This window comes from Saimiri boliviensis, chromosome 9 (genome assembly GCF_048565385.1).
Source record: "Saimiri boliviensis isolate mSaiBol1 chromosome 9, mSaiBol1.pri, whole genome shotgun sequence".
In the NCBI taxonomy this organism is placed as follows: domain Eukaryota; kingdom Metazoa; phylum Chordata; class Mammalia; order Primates; family Cebidae; genus Saimiri; species Saimiri boliviensis.
In genome coordinates, this window is record NC_133457.1 from 116,510,346 (window position 1) to 116,524,866 (window position 14,521).

At 43.6% G+C, this 14,521-nt stretch overlaps 1 protein-coding gene and 1 pseudogene across 2 annotated transcripts in view; one reads left to right on the top strand and one right to left on the bottom strand.

The window, feature by feature from the left end:
• The window catches only part of TSHZ2 (teashirt zinc finger homeobox 2), a 509,991-nt gene that overhangs the window by 133,574 nt on the left and 361,896 nt on the right, over positions 1-14,521 (top strand). The window lies entirely within an intron of this gene.
• On the bottom strand, positions 2,937-3,055 carry LOC120367978 (5S ribosomal RNA; annotated as a pseudogene).

Here is a 14,521-nt window from a genome sequence, read left to right on the forward strand (position 1 = left end):
GCCCATCAAATTCTGCCTCCTCTATGCTTGGCTTCTGATGAATACCATTCTTTAATAGCAAACTAGTGTTAGTGAAGAACTTATTACGAAGGGTAAGGGGAAGCCAAGAATGAAGGAGTGCCCGACTGGCAGTGATCAATCACCCCCTTTTCAAGATGAACCGGTCCTTCTTTTTTAAAGTAACAGTTCATACGAAGGTCTCAAACATAAATATTCAAGGCATCGAAGCAATTACAGATGTCCTGTCCTATTCATGTTTCCCTGCATGTTTAGGAAGATGAAGATGATGCTGAAGATGATGCCCACTGTTCCCGGTAGAGTTTTCTTCCAGGAGACAGAAGCTGAGGCTCTTCTCCAGAGAAGGCTTCCTCTTAAACAGAAGTTAATTATTGGTACCAGCAGGATAATAATATCCTAATGCCATAGGACACAGTCACAGTTGGTTAAAGATTTCTACGTTCCTAGATGCAGTAGTCAAAGGAGAGTCTGACCCCGGAGAGCTAGCTATGGAAGTCATGCTTGAGAACTAAGGAACTTGAAAGTCTGTCTGCAGGGTTAAGATTCGCCAGTCCCGGAGCTCATTTTCGCGGCCACGTGGAATTTGCAATGCCTTTTTCAGTTTACCCCTGACTTTATTATTTCTTGCTCAAAAATCTTTAAAGCAAGGTTTCTCTACTTCCTTTACCTTGGCACTGCTGACATTTGGAGCTAGATTATTCTTCTGAGAGGGGCTGTCCTGTGATTGTAGAATGTTTAGCAGCATCCTACGCCTCTCCCCAGTGGATACTGGTAGCAGTCCCCTTACTAGTGGTGATAACTAAACTGCTTTCAGATACTGCCGATTGTCCCTCAGGGGGTAAAATCTCCCCCTGTTGACAATGATGACTTTAAAGATAACTTGGCGCCTTCAGAAAAGTTTAATCTTCTCCGAGTACCCGAAGGCCTTGCTCTCATTTCCTTTAATCATCCGTTTATCATTCACTGATGCCAATCCCACAGTGTTCTTGCTTTTTTTAAGTTGATTTTACTTTATTTTTTATTTTTATGTATTCATTTTTTGAGACAGGGACTCACAGGGTAGCCCAGGCTGGAGGGCAGTGGTGTAATCGCGCCTCACTACAACCTCAACCTCCTGGGCTCAAACTATCCTCCCACCTCAGCCCCCCGAGTAGCCGAGACTGCAGGCGCACACCACCATGCCCAGCTAATTTTTGTATTTTTTGTAGAGCTGAGGTTTTTGCCATGTTGCACAGGCTGGTTTTAAACCATCTTGGGCTCAAACAATCCGCCCACCGCAGCATCCCAAAGTGCTGGCATTACAGGCATGAGCCACTGCACCCAGCCGTATTTTATTTTTAATTGGCAAATAATAATTGTACATATTTATGGAGTACAGTGTGATGCTTTGATACATGTATACATTGTGGAATTATCAAATCTGGATATTTAGCATATCCATCATCTTAAATCTTTCATATTTTGGGGAGAGAACATTTCAAATTTTCTATTTGCTATTCTGAAATATAAAACACATTATTATTAACCATAGTCACCTTCCTGTGCAATAGAACACCAGAACTTATTTTGCCTATCTAACTGTAATTTTGCACCCATTGACTTAGGTCTCCCTGATCCTCCCACCCTCCAGCCTCCGATAACCACCTTTTTATGTGCTTTTACTTTTTTAGATTCCACATATAAGTGAGGTCATACTGTATTTGTCTTTCTGAGCCTGGCTTATGTCACTTACCATAAATAATTTCCTCTAGGGCCTTCTCATACTTTTTTCTTTCTTTCTTTCTTTTTTCTTTTGACGCAGAGTCTCTCTGTGGACCAGGCTGGAGTGCAGTGGCACTGTGTCAGCTCACTGCAACCTATGCCTCCCAGCTTCCAGTCATTCTCCAGCCTCAGCCTCCTGAGTAGCTAGGACTACCCATGTGCGCCACCACGCCCAGTTAATTTTTGTGTTTTTAGTAGAAACTAAAAATGCATGCCTCCATTTTCTCATCTGTTAGATATCATAGTGGAGACTCTGAGGGCCTCAGAGTGCTAGTGTGAGAATTTGTGAGAAAAGCATCTGTCACCTAAGAAAAGCAGCACCGCCTCTGTTTGCCATAATGAGCACCTCCCAGCCTGAAGCCTTCTTTGCAGGCATGGTTTGAACATCCGTTGTAGTTTGTTGTTGTTGTTGTTGTTGTTGTTTGTTGTTTGTTGTTTTTCAGACGGAGTCTCGCTCTGTCGCTCAGGCTGGAGTGCAGTGCACAATCTTGGCTCACTGCAATCTCCTCCTCCCGGGTCCAAGGGATTCTCCTGCCTCAGCCTCCCTAGCAGCTGGACTACAGGCGTGCACCACCATGGCCACTAATTTTTTGTATTTTTAGTAGAGACAGGGTTTCACCGTATTAGTCAAGGTGATGGAACTCCTGACCTCATGATCCGCCTTCCTCGGCCTCCGAAAGTACTGGGATTACAGGCATGAGTCACCACGCCCAGCCCATCTCAGTTTTCATGTAGCATATTTTTATTGCCTACACTTTCTGAGCCAAAATCAGGACATGTTGTGTGACAGCAACTAGGATAAGGGGCCAGAGGTCTGAAATATGAGCAGCCTGAAAACCTGTGTAGAGTCGTTGTATTAATGATAGTTCATTCCCGTGTGTGTGCCTACTCGTGGGTATAGTATCTTCCCAACAGATCATAGGTGGGACAGGCATCTTCATCTCTGTTCCAAGTGCAGAGGCACTAATAGAATAGGGAGAGTGCGTGTGTTGGGGTAGGGGCGTGAAATATTTGTTGATTCGAAGTCTTCTAATTTAATAGAAGGAGAGTTTCTTTCAGAAACCCCTCTTTCTTTCTGGCTCCCTAAGTCCTTCAGTTAAGAAAAAGATGGTTTTTGCAAACTCTAATTTCTTTCTTTTTTTTTTTTTTTTAAACAAAGCCTACATCACCTGGTTTTTCTCGTCAGTCTCCCATCCAAGTACTAACCAGGCCCAACCCTGCTTAGCTTCTGAGATCAGACGAGATGGGGTGCGTTCATGGTGGTAGGACCATAGATGCTAACTCTAATTTCTTTCTTTCTTTCTGCTTTTTTATTTTATTTTATTTTTTTTTTTTTTTTTTTGAGACGAAGTCTTGCTCTGTCACCAGGCTGGAGTGTGCAATGGTGCAATCTCGGCTCACTGCAACCTCCGCCTCCCGGGTTCAAGCGATTCTTCCACCTCAGCCTCCCAAGTAGCTGGACCACAGGTGCGTGCCGCCATGCCCGGCTAATTTTTTTGTATTTTTAGTAGAGATGGGGTTTCACCATGCTGACCAGGATGGTCTTGATCTCTTGACTTTGTGATCCGCCTGCCTCGGCCTCCCAAAGTGATGGGATTACAGGCGTGAGCTACGGCGCCTGGCCCACAAACTCTAATTTCTTAAAGCCGGGGCCTGCGCCTCTTACCAGAGCAATTCATGATGAGATTTCTTATTCATCAGAACTTGTGGAACGATATTTTGTTTTTTTGTTTTGTTTTAATTTTTCTAAACATAAACTATGTTCCCTATGGGGAGCTTGATTAAAATGTTGATTTCTAGGCTTTAGCCCAGACTTACCAAATTAGAAATTCTGGTGATGGGACCTCAGAATCTGAATTTTTAAATGCATCCCAAGTACTCATGTTTACTGTCACTTATGTTGAGAACCACAACTTTAGGATAAAGTAGCAAAACGTAGAAAGGCTCTTTGGCATTACACATACACAGAGCTGGAGAAAGTCTGAGCTTGAAAATGCTGCCATTTTTATGAGGGGAGTAAGACAGAATTATTTTCCTCTGTGCTTTCTGTCATGTTCTGGATAATGTAAGTTATGCACATGGAGGCATTTTCTTTTTTAAATGAAAGGGTTGTATTCTTATTCCAATTTCCACAGCTCTTAAAAACAAGCCATCCTGGGGAGGAGGACTGGGTTTTTACAGTTATAGTTGGAAGAGGACGTATGTTGCCCTCAAAACAAAGGGCAGCACAGGTAGTTGACACGTTCTGAGAATTCCTTCTGAATATCAAGAGTGCAGACTATGACTTCAGAGCATCCCTTCTGGGAAGTCTCCACTACCTGGTGTACCAGAAAGGGTTCCATATGGCTCCAGTATCCCAGTAGGGTTGGATGCATATTTGAACCCAACCCAAAGAGATGAAATAATCCATCCTTGGTTTATTTCTAGATGATTACTCTCTCCTCAATATCCAAGCCCTGTTTTATGATTAATTTGAGTTTTCCCATAACCAAGAATCTGTATCATATCCTCAAGAGTAACAGAGCCCCCACTTCCAATGTGATTTATTTAAGAAACAAAAACAAAGAGGCTGCTGAGCCTCTTCCTTCAATGTTCACCAGCAATTTCATACCATTAATTTCCTTTTGTGCCTTCCCTGCAGTTTCTGAAGAATGCACAACTCTCCCTTCTGCCACTCCACCCTCCAAGAACTCAGAATATTTTGGGGGATTTTTTCATTAGCTCTTTTCAACTGGAGGTATTCCAAATGGACCTCTTGAATTCCGACCCTCTCATCTCTTGACTTCTCCCCTCTCCATACAAACATTCTCAAATCTCTCTCTTCAACAAATAAACAGACAAATAATCGAAACATAAGTGCACGTCCATACTTCAGTTTTCTCATTTCAAAATGGGCTTAAATATTGTATCTACCTTATAAGGTTTTGCAGGGATTAAACGAGTTAGAGATAAAGCTCTCAGAAGATTACTGGCCCACACGAAGTGCTCATCTGCTGTCAGGAAATTATTTCATGGGAGGGTGTGTCTGTCTCAATCACCTCGCATCTATCTGTCTGTCAGTCTCTCTGCCGTCTCTAGACCTGTGCTTCTGTCTCAATTCACTGTATCTCTCTCTTATCTTTCATTACCAACCTCTTTGGAAGAACCTTTTCATTTTTCTCCCTGGAGCTTCTCCCCTCCCACTCACTCCCATCTCTTTCAATTTGCTTTGGCCAACCCTAGATGGACCTGAGGACGTAGTTGCATGGCCCATCCCTTGACTTCTCTCTTGAGCTCATCCCTCCTGAAAGTATTGCAATAGTGTGCATGGAATTTTAATTCTCCCTTTCTTCTATTTGCAGTGTTGCAATAGCGTTTCATTGATATTTCCCCTTTTAAAAGAATCATTCTTTGGTTGTGGATGTGGTTGCGGTTGCTGTTGTTTTCCTGATTATGATAGAAATGGAAGCTTGTAGTCCTAGATAATCTCTTCTGACCTATTTTGCAAGAATTGGAGTGGTGCTCCTTCCCGACCTCTGTGATGATGCTTTTGCTCTGTTCTTCCTCAAATAACCCAGTACATGTCATGGCTCCCTAGGACTCTGTCCCGGGTTCTCAGCTCACCTCAACTCAGCTCAGCTCATCTTTAGACTCAGAGATCTCAAAATAGCAAGCTCCAAGAAAGACCTGGTCCACAGAAATGTTCTGTTGGAGCTTCACAATACTTTAAAAAAAAAATAGTTTCTACATTTCCATTTTTTCACCTAACAATTCCTATTTCTGGCTTCTTTTGAAAAATCAGGGCATTTCCGCATGCCAGGCTTGTGTTTCTATGTGATCATGGCCAGCTGGAGCTGTGAGTAGAGCAGTCTTAATCAGGGCATTTCCAAGTTCTTACAACCATCTTCACTTAATTCTGTTCACCGCCCCACCCCTCCAAGCAGCCAAAGTTGTCATTCCTATTGTGCTAGCCCTAGGTAAGTTATGGCTCTGCAAAACAAGGGCAGCCAAATTTTTATTTTTGATCCCACTCTGGTCCCCGTGCCCGCAGCCAAATTCCCACACACAATAATTCCAGCAAATCGCAGACTTCTCTGGCCCTCACTTACTGCTCCCACTTGCTGCAGTCCTCATTCTCCATCCCTCTAGCATGACCTTCAGAATGCAACACTCATCTGAGAGAGTGTTCGGGTCTGGAATTCTAAAAGGTAAAAAAAAAAAAAAAAATTATATTATGCGTTACTACTTGGAGGCATGCTAGTTGGGAACCACTACTCTATAAGAAGAGTCTAGTTACATAATAAAAAATGTTAAGAAGATATGTGATCAGAAAGCAAGGCAGGCCAACGTCTGTTGGAGCAGTTAGGATATGAGATCAGGAGTAAGGGAAAGATAGCAGTAAGGGGTGGAAATTCAGACCGTAGTGAATCTAACAGGCATGGCAGAGAGAAATTGGGAGACAGATAACATTAAAATAAAATAATATAAAACAGATGCAAAACCTAAAGTAAAGCTACAGAAAGAGCTTGTGGGCTGGCAGGGCAAGGTCAATCAGAGAAGTTCAAAAATCAAAATGATAGTTTGATATAAAAGGATATTATCCAAGAGGGTCAACTGAGCAAGGAAGAATATCTGCTTAATATATCTACATGAGGCTCTCAGATGTGGCCAGGAGAAGACTATTTATTCAGTCAATGAATATACACTAAGCATCTATTATTTGCCAGAAAGTGTGCCAGGAAGAACAATTCATCACCCACATTATATCCATCAGTACAGACTAGGTTTTGCTACACTAAACTTCCAAATCTTTATGGCATAAAATAACAAAAGTTTATTTCTTACTCATGAAAGGGGCTCTGATCCCTGTCATTCTCATTCCGGGCACAGACTGATAAAGCAGCCACCCTTTGAAACATGGTGCTTACCATGACAGAGAAAGAGGGTATGAATCAGCTCTTAAATCTCCTCCCAGAATGGAAAAGCAAGTCGGGTAGCCACATGTCACTTCGAGGGCACATCAAAGTGCAATTCTAGCACATCCACAGAGAAGAGAGCTGGAACATTGGTGCAAAGCCTCAGTGACTACACCAGGGTTGATTGTAAGGGGGAGTGGAAGAAATTCACAGCCCTATGTATTTTCATGTTATTTCTCTAACCCAAAGCCAACAAGAGGGTCCCAGTGCAAAACGGAAACACAGGCCCCAGGCTGGGCCAGGAAAGTCAATGTTTTCTTCCCTCATGCTCTGCTGCTTCCAGTCTCTGGGGGTTATCCCACCACCTGGGTCAGGAATGGGCAAGAGGCCCCACCTATCATGTTTTGGTGCTGCCACTGCCCCGTCCCATCCTGAGGTGCTGCAGGGCATGTGTCTAACCCTCACCATCTCCACACTCATTCCCAGGCCTCACCAAGAACTGAGAATCTTGGCAGAAGATGGGCCTTCCCCCACCTGCATGGCCCAGTTGCCACCCAGGCAAAGTGAGGCAGCAGGAGCAAGACAGGGCTGGGGGGGAATCCAGGTGGGGCCCAGGTCACAAGAGGGCAGGAGGGACCAGCTGAGAGCCCTGCTTAGGGAGTGGGGAGAGCAGAACCACACAGGATCCTGGCTCCAAGCCCCAACTCATACCCTATGTCCCACTGCACTTCAGTTAACAAAACACAAATTCACAGACACAATTATTAGGGATTTCTTCAAGACGGCAACCACAGAAACCCTTCTGAGAGTGAAATCCTGTGCAACTGAACTGCCGTTAAGTCCATTTTAATGCCTCCGTTTGGACTGGAAGGATGTATTTCTCTCCTGCCCCTTCTTCTACTTTTTCTAGTCTTCATTCCAATTGCTCTCAAAATCATATTCACATGAGGGATAATCCTAATAAGAATTCTTTTTGTGAGACAGAGTCTCACTCTGTTGCCCAGGCTGGAGTGCAGTGGCATGATCATGGCTCACTGCAGCCTCGACCTCCTGGGCTCAAACAATCCTGAGTAGCTGGGACTACAGGTGTGCACCACCACACCTGGCTAATTTTTGTGCATTTTATAGAGATGGGGTTTCATCATGTTTCCCAGGCTGGTCTGGAACTCCTGAGCACAAGTCATCTGCCCACCTCAGCCTCCCAAAGCACTGGGATTACAGGCGTTGTGCCCCTACACCTGGCTGGAAATACATTTTTGATGAAACATAAATTGCATCTACTGAGATTACATGACCAAGCTTGAAAATAACCTACTATTTTTTAGTAGTCTCCATTAAAGATATTGGACTTTTTGTAACCCCTGGTCTGGGGTCTGAGAAAAGGCCAGGGCAAGGGCAGAAGGCGCCAACCTGGCAGGACCTATCGTTTGCAAGTTCCAGGCTTATGCAAACCCTAAGAATATCAGTCACGTCTTGCAGCAAGATTGCACATTTGATAAGCCCTCCGATTCCCTCTTTGCCATGGAGGCACGCTGCAGGAGAAGTCAGGTGTCAGGGAAATAGAAATAGGTGGTCTTAATGTGCTCTCTGGTGTTATATCTGTCTGTAGAGAATATAGCTTACAACAGATTAGCAGACTTGACATATACTGAGAACGCAGTCAGAATGATGCTGTTGATGTTTTCAGCAATCCCTGGAGGGAAATTTTCTCTTTTTTTCTTCTCTTTCTTTCTAGAATTTGTTTATTTGTTCCCCTCTATACTTGGATATTTGTTAGCCCATTGCTGTTTATCTCCCTGAAATAGTGTTGTGTATCTAACCATATTAAACCCACTTATTTATTGTAGTTTATCGCTGTTTAGCGTATTGGATGTTTATTTAGAAGCACTCATGTATCTAACATTTACCTGATTGCCACTTGCCGATGCTGTGTGCTGGCGTGTATCTGGCTGGGCTGTGCATATATTTGCTGCTGTCAGATAATAGGAGTAACTAGAACTGTTTAGAAGTTCTAAAGAGTGGTTCAGAATATCTAAGAGGGGGAAACATTCTGTACCCAGAATGTGCCTTAATACCCAGAAAAATGTGTCCTAGAATTGATTCTGAGTGTGTGTCTGAACAATAACAAAATGTGGCAGTCCTTAAGCCTAGGTTAATCCCTTTTAGTATGTGCTTTTAATACCTTAGGCTTCTTCTCTTATCACAAGTTAATAAGTATTAGTGTTTTATATAAGGGTGCTTTCCCCACTCATGTCTGAATTCCACAAAGGGATCCAGAAGCGTATGGATTATCTAGTTTTCACTCAGCAGTGGCTCTTTGACACTTCTCAACGCATGGTACCCAAAAAAAGTTGCAGGCTGGGTGCAGTGGCTCACACCTGTAATCCCAGCACTTGTGGAGGCCGAGGCAGGTGGATCACAAGGTCAGGAGATCAAGACTATCCTGGCCAACATAATGAAACCCTGTATCTACTAAAAATACAAAATTTAGCCAGATATGGCAGCACCCATCTGCAGTCCCAGCTCCTCGGAAGGCAGAAGAATTGCTTGAACCCAGGAGGCAAGGGCTGCAGTGAGCCAAGATCATGCCACTGCACTCCAGTCTAGTGACAGAGTGAGATTACATCTCAAAAAAAAAGTCCATACAGTCAGGGGGGCACAGTGACACATACCTTATAATCTCAGCCACTCTGGGGGTTTAGGCAGGAGAATCACGAGTCTAGGAGTTGGAGGCTGCAGTGAACTATGATCATGTTTTACATTACACATTTCAGCCTGTGTAATGGAGCAAGACCCTGTCTCTTAGGGAGAAAAAAAAAAAGGTCCATACACATTTCTGGAATGGATGCTGATTGCTTGGCTCCATTGTGCCCAAGACTCTTACTTTTCTAATCTCTTATAAATTTGTGTCTTTGATTATTCTGATTTACTTATATGTGTTTTATGGACCAGTATACACAAAGCATCCAAAGAAAAGACGATCTCAGATGAGCGCTCAAAAGCTGGGCTTTGGAACTGTGTTTATACCTGGTCTTGCACCTAACTAGCTGCTGAACCCTGGACACATCACAAAACCTCTCTAAACTGCAGACTCTCATCTATAAAGGAGAAATAATCTAGTACCGGTCCCACAACGTGTCACAAAGAAGAAACGAGATGATCAATGCAAACTATTCCGTACACAGTAAGCACTCCATAAATAGTAGCTGCCACTGCTTGTTCCAGGGTAATCTGGTTAAGTTACATGTGTTGGGCACCTCTATCAGCAAATTAGAAATTTGGGGTGCAACATGGGCTTCTCGGTGCAGACTTGTTGGTGTGTTGGCACTGTGACCTCTTTCTGCTTCTCTGGACCTTCCCCGAATGGCTGCTCATGCTCAGACAGAGGCAGTCTCTGGAGTTCACACACAACCCTAATTTCCACTGAAATTCTCCAGAGAGGAGGTGGTTAAAGAGAGGGGTGATTATTTAGGACTTCTGCTTAAATTATTTTATGCCTGGGGTATGTGTTTATTTGCCTCCAGCAAACTCTGAAACAGGAACAATGCATGTGTGCACTACGTAAGAGTTACCGATGTTTTAAACTTGTGCCCAGATATGCTGAGGATGGACATTCGAGGCAGGAAAAATCCTGGATTTGATTTCACTCATTCTTCCTTGCATGTGGGAGTGTTCATTCTCAGTGGCTGGTGTCCACTGAGACGGATGGAGTGTCCCTGCAGGGACCAAGTCTTACGCATTTTAGTGGCCCCCCTTACCTTGTTAGGCTTCCTCATTTGTTCATTCAACAAACGCTCATGGAAGCCCTACACTGCATCAGGCACTGTGCTGCATGTGGGGGTAGAAAGTTTTGTCCTGTGGATCCCACCTCCTAGAATAGAGGGAAGCCATAAACATGTGATCTAATTTTAGACTATTTGGTGGCAATATGGGTTAGCTGTGTCCCTACCCAAATCTCATCTTGAATTGTAGCTCCCATTATTCCCACATGTCATGGGAGGGACACAGTGGGAGGTAATTAAATCATGGGGGCAGGTCTTGTCCCCTGCTATCCTCATGGTAGTAAATAAGTCTCATGAGATCTGATACATTTATAAAGGACAATTCCCTTGCACACACTCTCTTGCCTGCTGCCATGTAAGATGTGCCTTTGCTTCTCCTTTACCTTCTATCATGAATGTGAGGCCTTCCCAGCCATGTGGGACTGTGAGTCCATCAAACCTCTTTCCTTCCTAAATTACCCAGTCTCAGGTATGTCTTTATTAGCAGTGTGAGAACAGACTAAACAGGTGGCATGACAAAAATAAATAAATAAATGACACAGGGCAAAAGAATTGAGAATCATAGTGAGGTGCAGATGTGGGGAGGGGACAGATGTTTTAGTTAGGTTATCGGGGAGGTGATGTTTGGGCAGAATGAGGTGAGACGATGAGTCAGGTGAGAGGAAGAGACACACATTCCAGGCAGGTGAGCTGTTGCAAAGACCAGTGGTGGAGAGATGAACTCCAAGTGGAAGAAGGGGAGGCATATAAGTAGGATTTGAGGGATCGAGATGAGAACTTATGAGTTCATATTGAATGAAAGAACAACAATGGAATGAGTGGATGGATGGATGAATGGATGGATGGATGGAGGATGCGGGTGTGGATGAGTGATTCCATCCAACGATGGGGAAACCAATGGGCTGCTATATTTACAGTCAAGGAAACCAAGCTATCATGAGACAGGTTTTGTAGCGAAATCAGTCTTGTGCTGCATTACTTCTCTTCCTTAATACCAGTTAGTTCTGCAATCTTTCTGAGCCTCAGTTTTCTCATCTGTAAAATGGAGATAATCTTTGATGGTTCTTATCAGAATTAGAGATTCTGCATGCATCAATAATCTTTTGCTATTAATTGATTGCATTACATTATATAATACTATTTTAAATATATATTTTTCAAAATGATGAAAGAGAAATGCACATTTAGGGAGGGAGGGGAGCTGCCCTCCTGTTTGGCTGTGTCACTTATTTTGTCTTTATTGAATAGGTAAATCATTATTCAGTTACCTGGAGGTTCCCTTTGCAATGCAAATCTCTTTCAGAGAAGAATGTGATGTCTTCCCACAGGTGGCCTCTCTGGGTGTTCCAGTGTCTTCCTCACTCCCCTGGTTACAGCCTCCCTCATTATCTCTCAGTTCCTTAAGCACTCCAAGCTCCTGCTCCTGCCCTCCACCCCACCGCTGGTACCCAAGCCATTTGTCCAACTGGTCTCAAGACATTTTGCACAATTTCAGGGGAAACTGATCACATAGAAATGCAGTAGTGTGAATAGTGTCACCTGCAGTTGCAGAACTCTGAGATCCTGCAAGCCTTTTTCCATGGCATGAACACCATCTACCTCCTGATATCTCTGGTGGTCTTCTTCTCATAATTGAGACCCTATGTCCTCAGGAAACCTCCTCTGGCCTCCCAAATGGGCCAGTCCCCTCCCAGTATGCTCATCTTGACTATCTAACTTTTCTAGGTAGTGCTTACCACAGCTGCAGTTTTACCTTTCTTCATGCAGTTATTTGACTCCAACCAATCTGCCCCACCAGAATGGGAACTCTGTCAGCTTGGGAAGCCATGGCTGTTTGCTTGTTTTCTTGCTGTTATCATTTCTGTGGCTGGCACAATTTCTAGTTCAGAGTATCATGCCATGAGTGTTTGTTGAGTGAATTACTGACCTTCCAGGAAGCATCCATTTGTTTCATAGTTTGTTGTTGTTGTTGTTGTTGTTTGTTTGTTTAGCAGATATGGTTTTGTTATTCTAAAGCCCAGCAGGGCGGGGTGTGGTGGCTCCTGCCTGTAATCCCAACACTTTGAGAGGCTGAGGTAAGCAGATCTCTTGAGCTCAGGAGTTCGAGACCAGTCTGGGAAACATGGTGTGCAAAAAAATATACACTAATCAGCCAGGTGTGGTGGTTCACTCCTGTAGTCCCAACTACACTACTCAGGAGGCTAAGGCACAAAAAGTGCTTGAACCCGGGAGGTGGAGGTTGCAGTGAGCCAAGATTGCACCACTGTACTCCAGCCTGGATGACAGAGAGAGACATTGTCACAAAAATTAAAAATATAAATAAATAAATAAAGCCTAGCAAGAGCCTAGCAAAGAATCAATATAAGAGTCCCCGTTATAGGAAAAGCAAGTCCATATGTCTGGCAAAGAGAAGGTGGTCAATAAATGTTTGTTGGATAATGAATTCATGGATGAATTAATAAATATGAAGCACAGATACTGCTGTTGTTACCAAATGGTGCCTTTGAAGATAATATATAGGCACACCCATGCACAAACACTCGTGAACATATCCATAGCCCACTTCATCCCCCTCCACCTGCCACCATACACTTATGTCAAAAGTGTCTTCAATAAGACTCCTGCCTTGGGGAGCTACAAGCACCACGTCCAAGGCTGCTGAGCCAGAGCCCTAGATTGCATTTTTCGTATATTGTTTTGAATGCATTTTTTAAGACTGCTGATGAGAAGGTTGATGATAAAGCTCTTTGTATTTTCTAGTGCCTTAGTCAGTCTGGGCTACTGTAGCAAGAACAGACCAAGTGGCTTGCTCAACCAACATTTGAGCAAGTTTAAATATTCCAGAGGCTAGAAGTCTGAAATCAGCATGCCAGCACTGTTGGGTTCTGGTGAGGGCCCTCCTGATTTCCTCATGGGGGAGGGTGAGAGTAGGATGGAGGATGGGGTAGAGAAAAAGGAAAAGAGAGAGAGAGAGAGAGAGAGAGAGAGAGAGAGAGAGAGAGAGAGAGAAAGAAAGAATGCTTCAGTGCAAGTTCTCTCATGCTTCTTCTTTTAAGGGCATGAGTCCCCTCATGAAGGTTCTACCTTCATGACCTAAGTACTTCCCAAAGGCCCTACCTCCCAATGGGAGTTAGAATTACAACATATGAATTTTAAGAAGAACAAGTATGAAGTAGTTCTTAACACCTAATAAGCTCCATATAGAGGTTTCTGGCCAATATCATCACTGTCTGCAAGAGATAACATAGGTATGTCTTCCTTCCCAAGAACAACTTGGAGTTAGCTAAACTAATTTAAGTCATTCATCCACTTAATGCATAAGCATAAAGCACACACAAGGTGTCAGGTTCTGTTCTAGGCACTAAGAACTTGGAAAGGAACAAGAGAGAAAAAGTACCTGCCCTTCAGGAGACTCCTCTCTAGTGAAGGGAGACAGACAATGGTTGCATATGTAAGACAATCAGCCAGTGCTAAGTGGCCTCATGCATGTAAGACATGGTTATGCATTCAAGAATGACACTGGGAGAAGGAAACAGTTCTAGACCGAGCTGAGGACCAAGTGAAAAGTGGGAGCCAGCTGTGCGAATATTTAGAACAAGAGTGTTCCGAGAAGAAACACCTTCAAGTTCAGAAGTCCTGAGGCTTGTTAATGGCATCAATCAGTTATTTGGGAGTATAAACTGATACACCACATTTTAAAGCCATGATCATGGCAAAAGCAAGTGCATTCAAAGCCCCAGTTGGGTTCTGAGTAGCTCTATCTGTTCCTGTCTTTTGGCCAAGCAGTGGACAGATTGAATATGTTTCTCACTGCTTAATCCAATGTCTTTCCATGATTTCCCTCAATCCACCTGTCTCTCTCCATTACTAAGCGGCTGAAATGGCAGCTGGATGTAAAGGATGAGAAGTGTGTATTTTCATAAAGACTTGTCACAGCTGCATTACAGTTGGGCCACATGGAGAAATGGCAGAATTATCATCCTTCGTATCGCTCAGGAGAATTGTGGAATTGCACAGTGATGGAGTTTGCTCTTGATCACTGCTGTTTGATGGGTATGCTCAGAT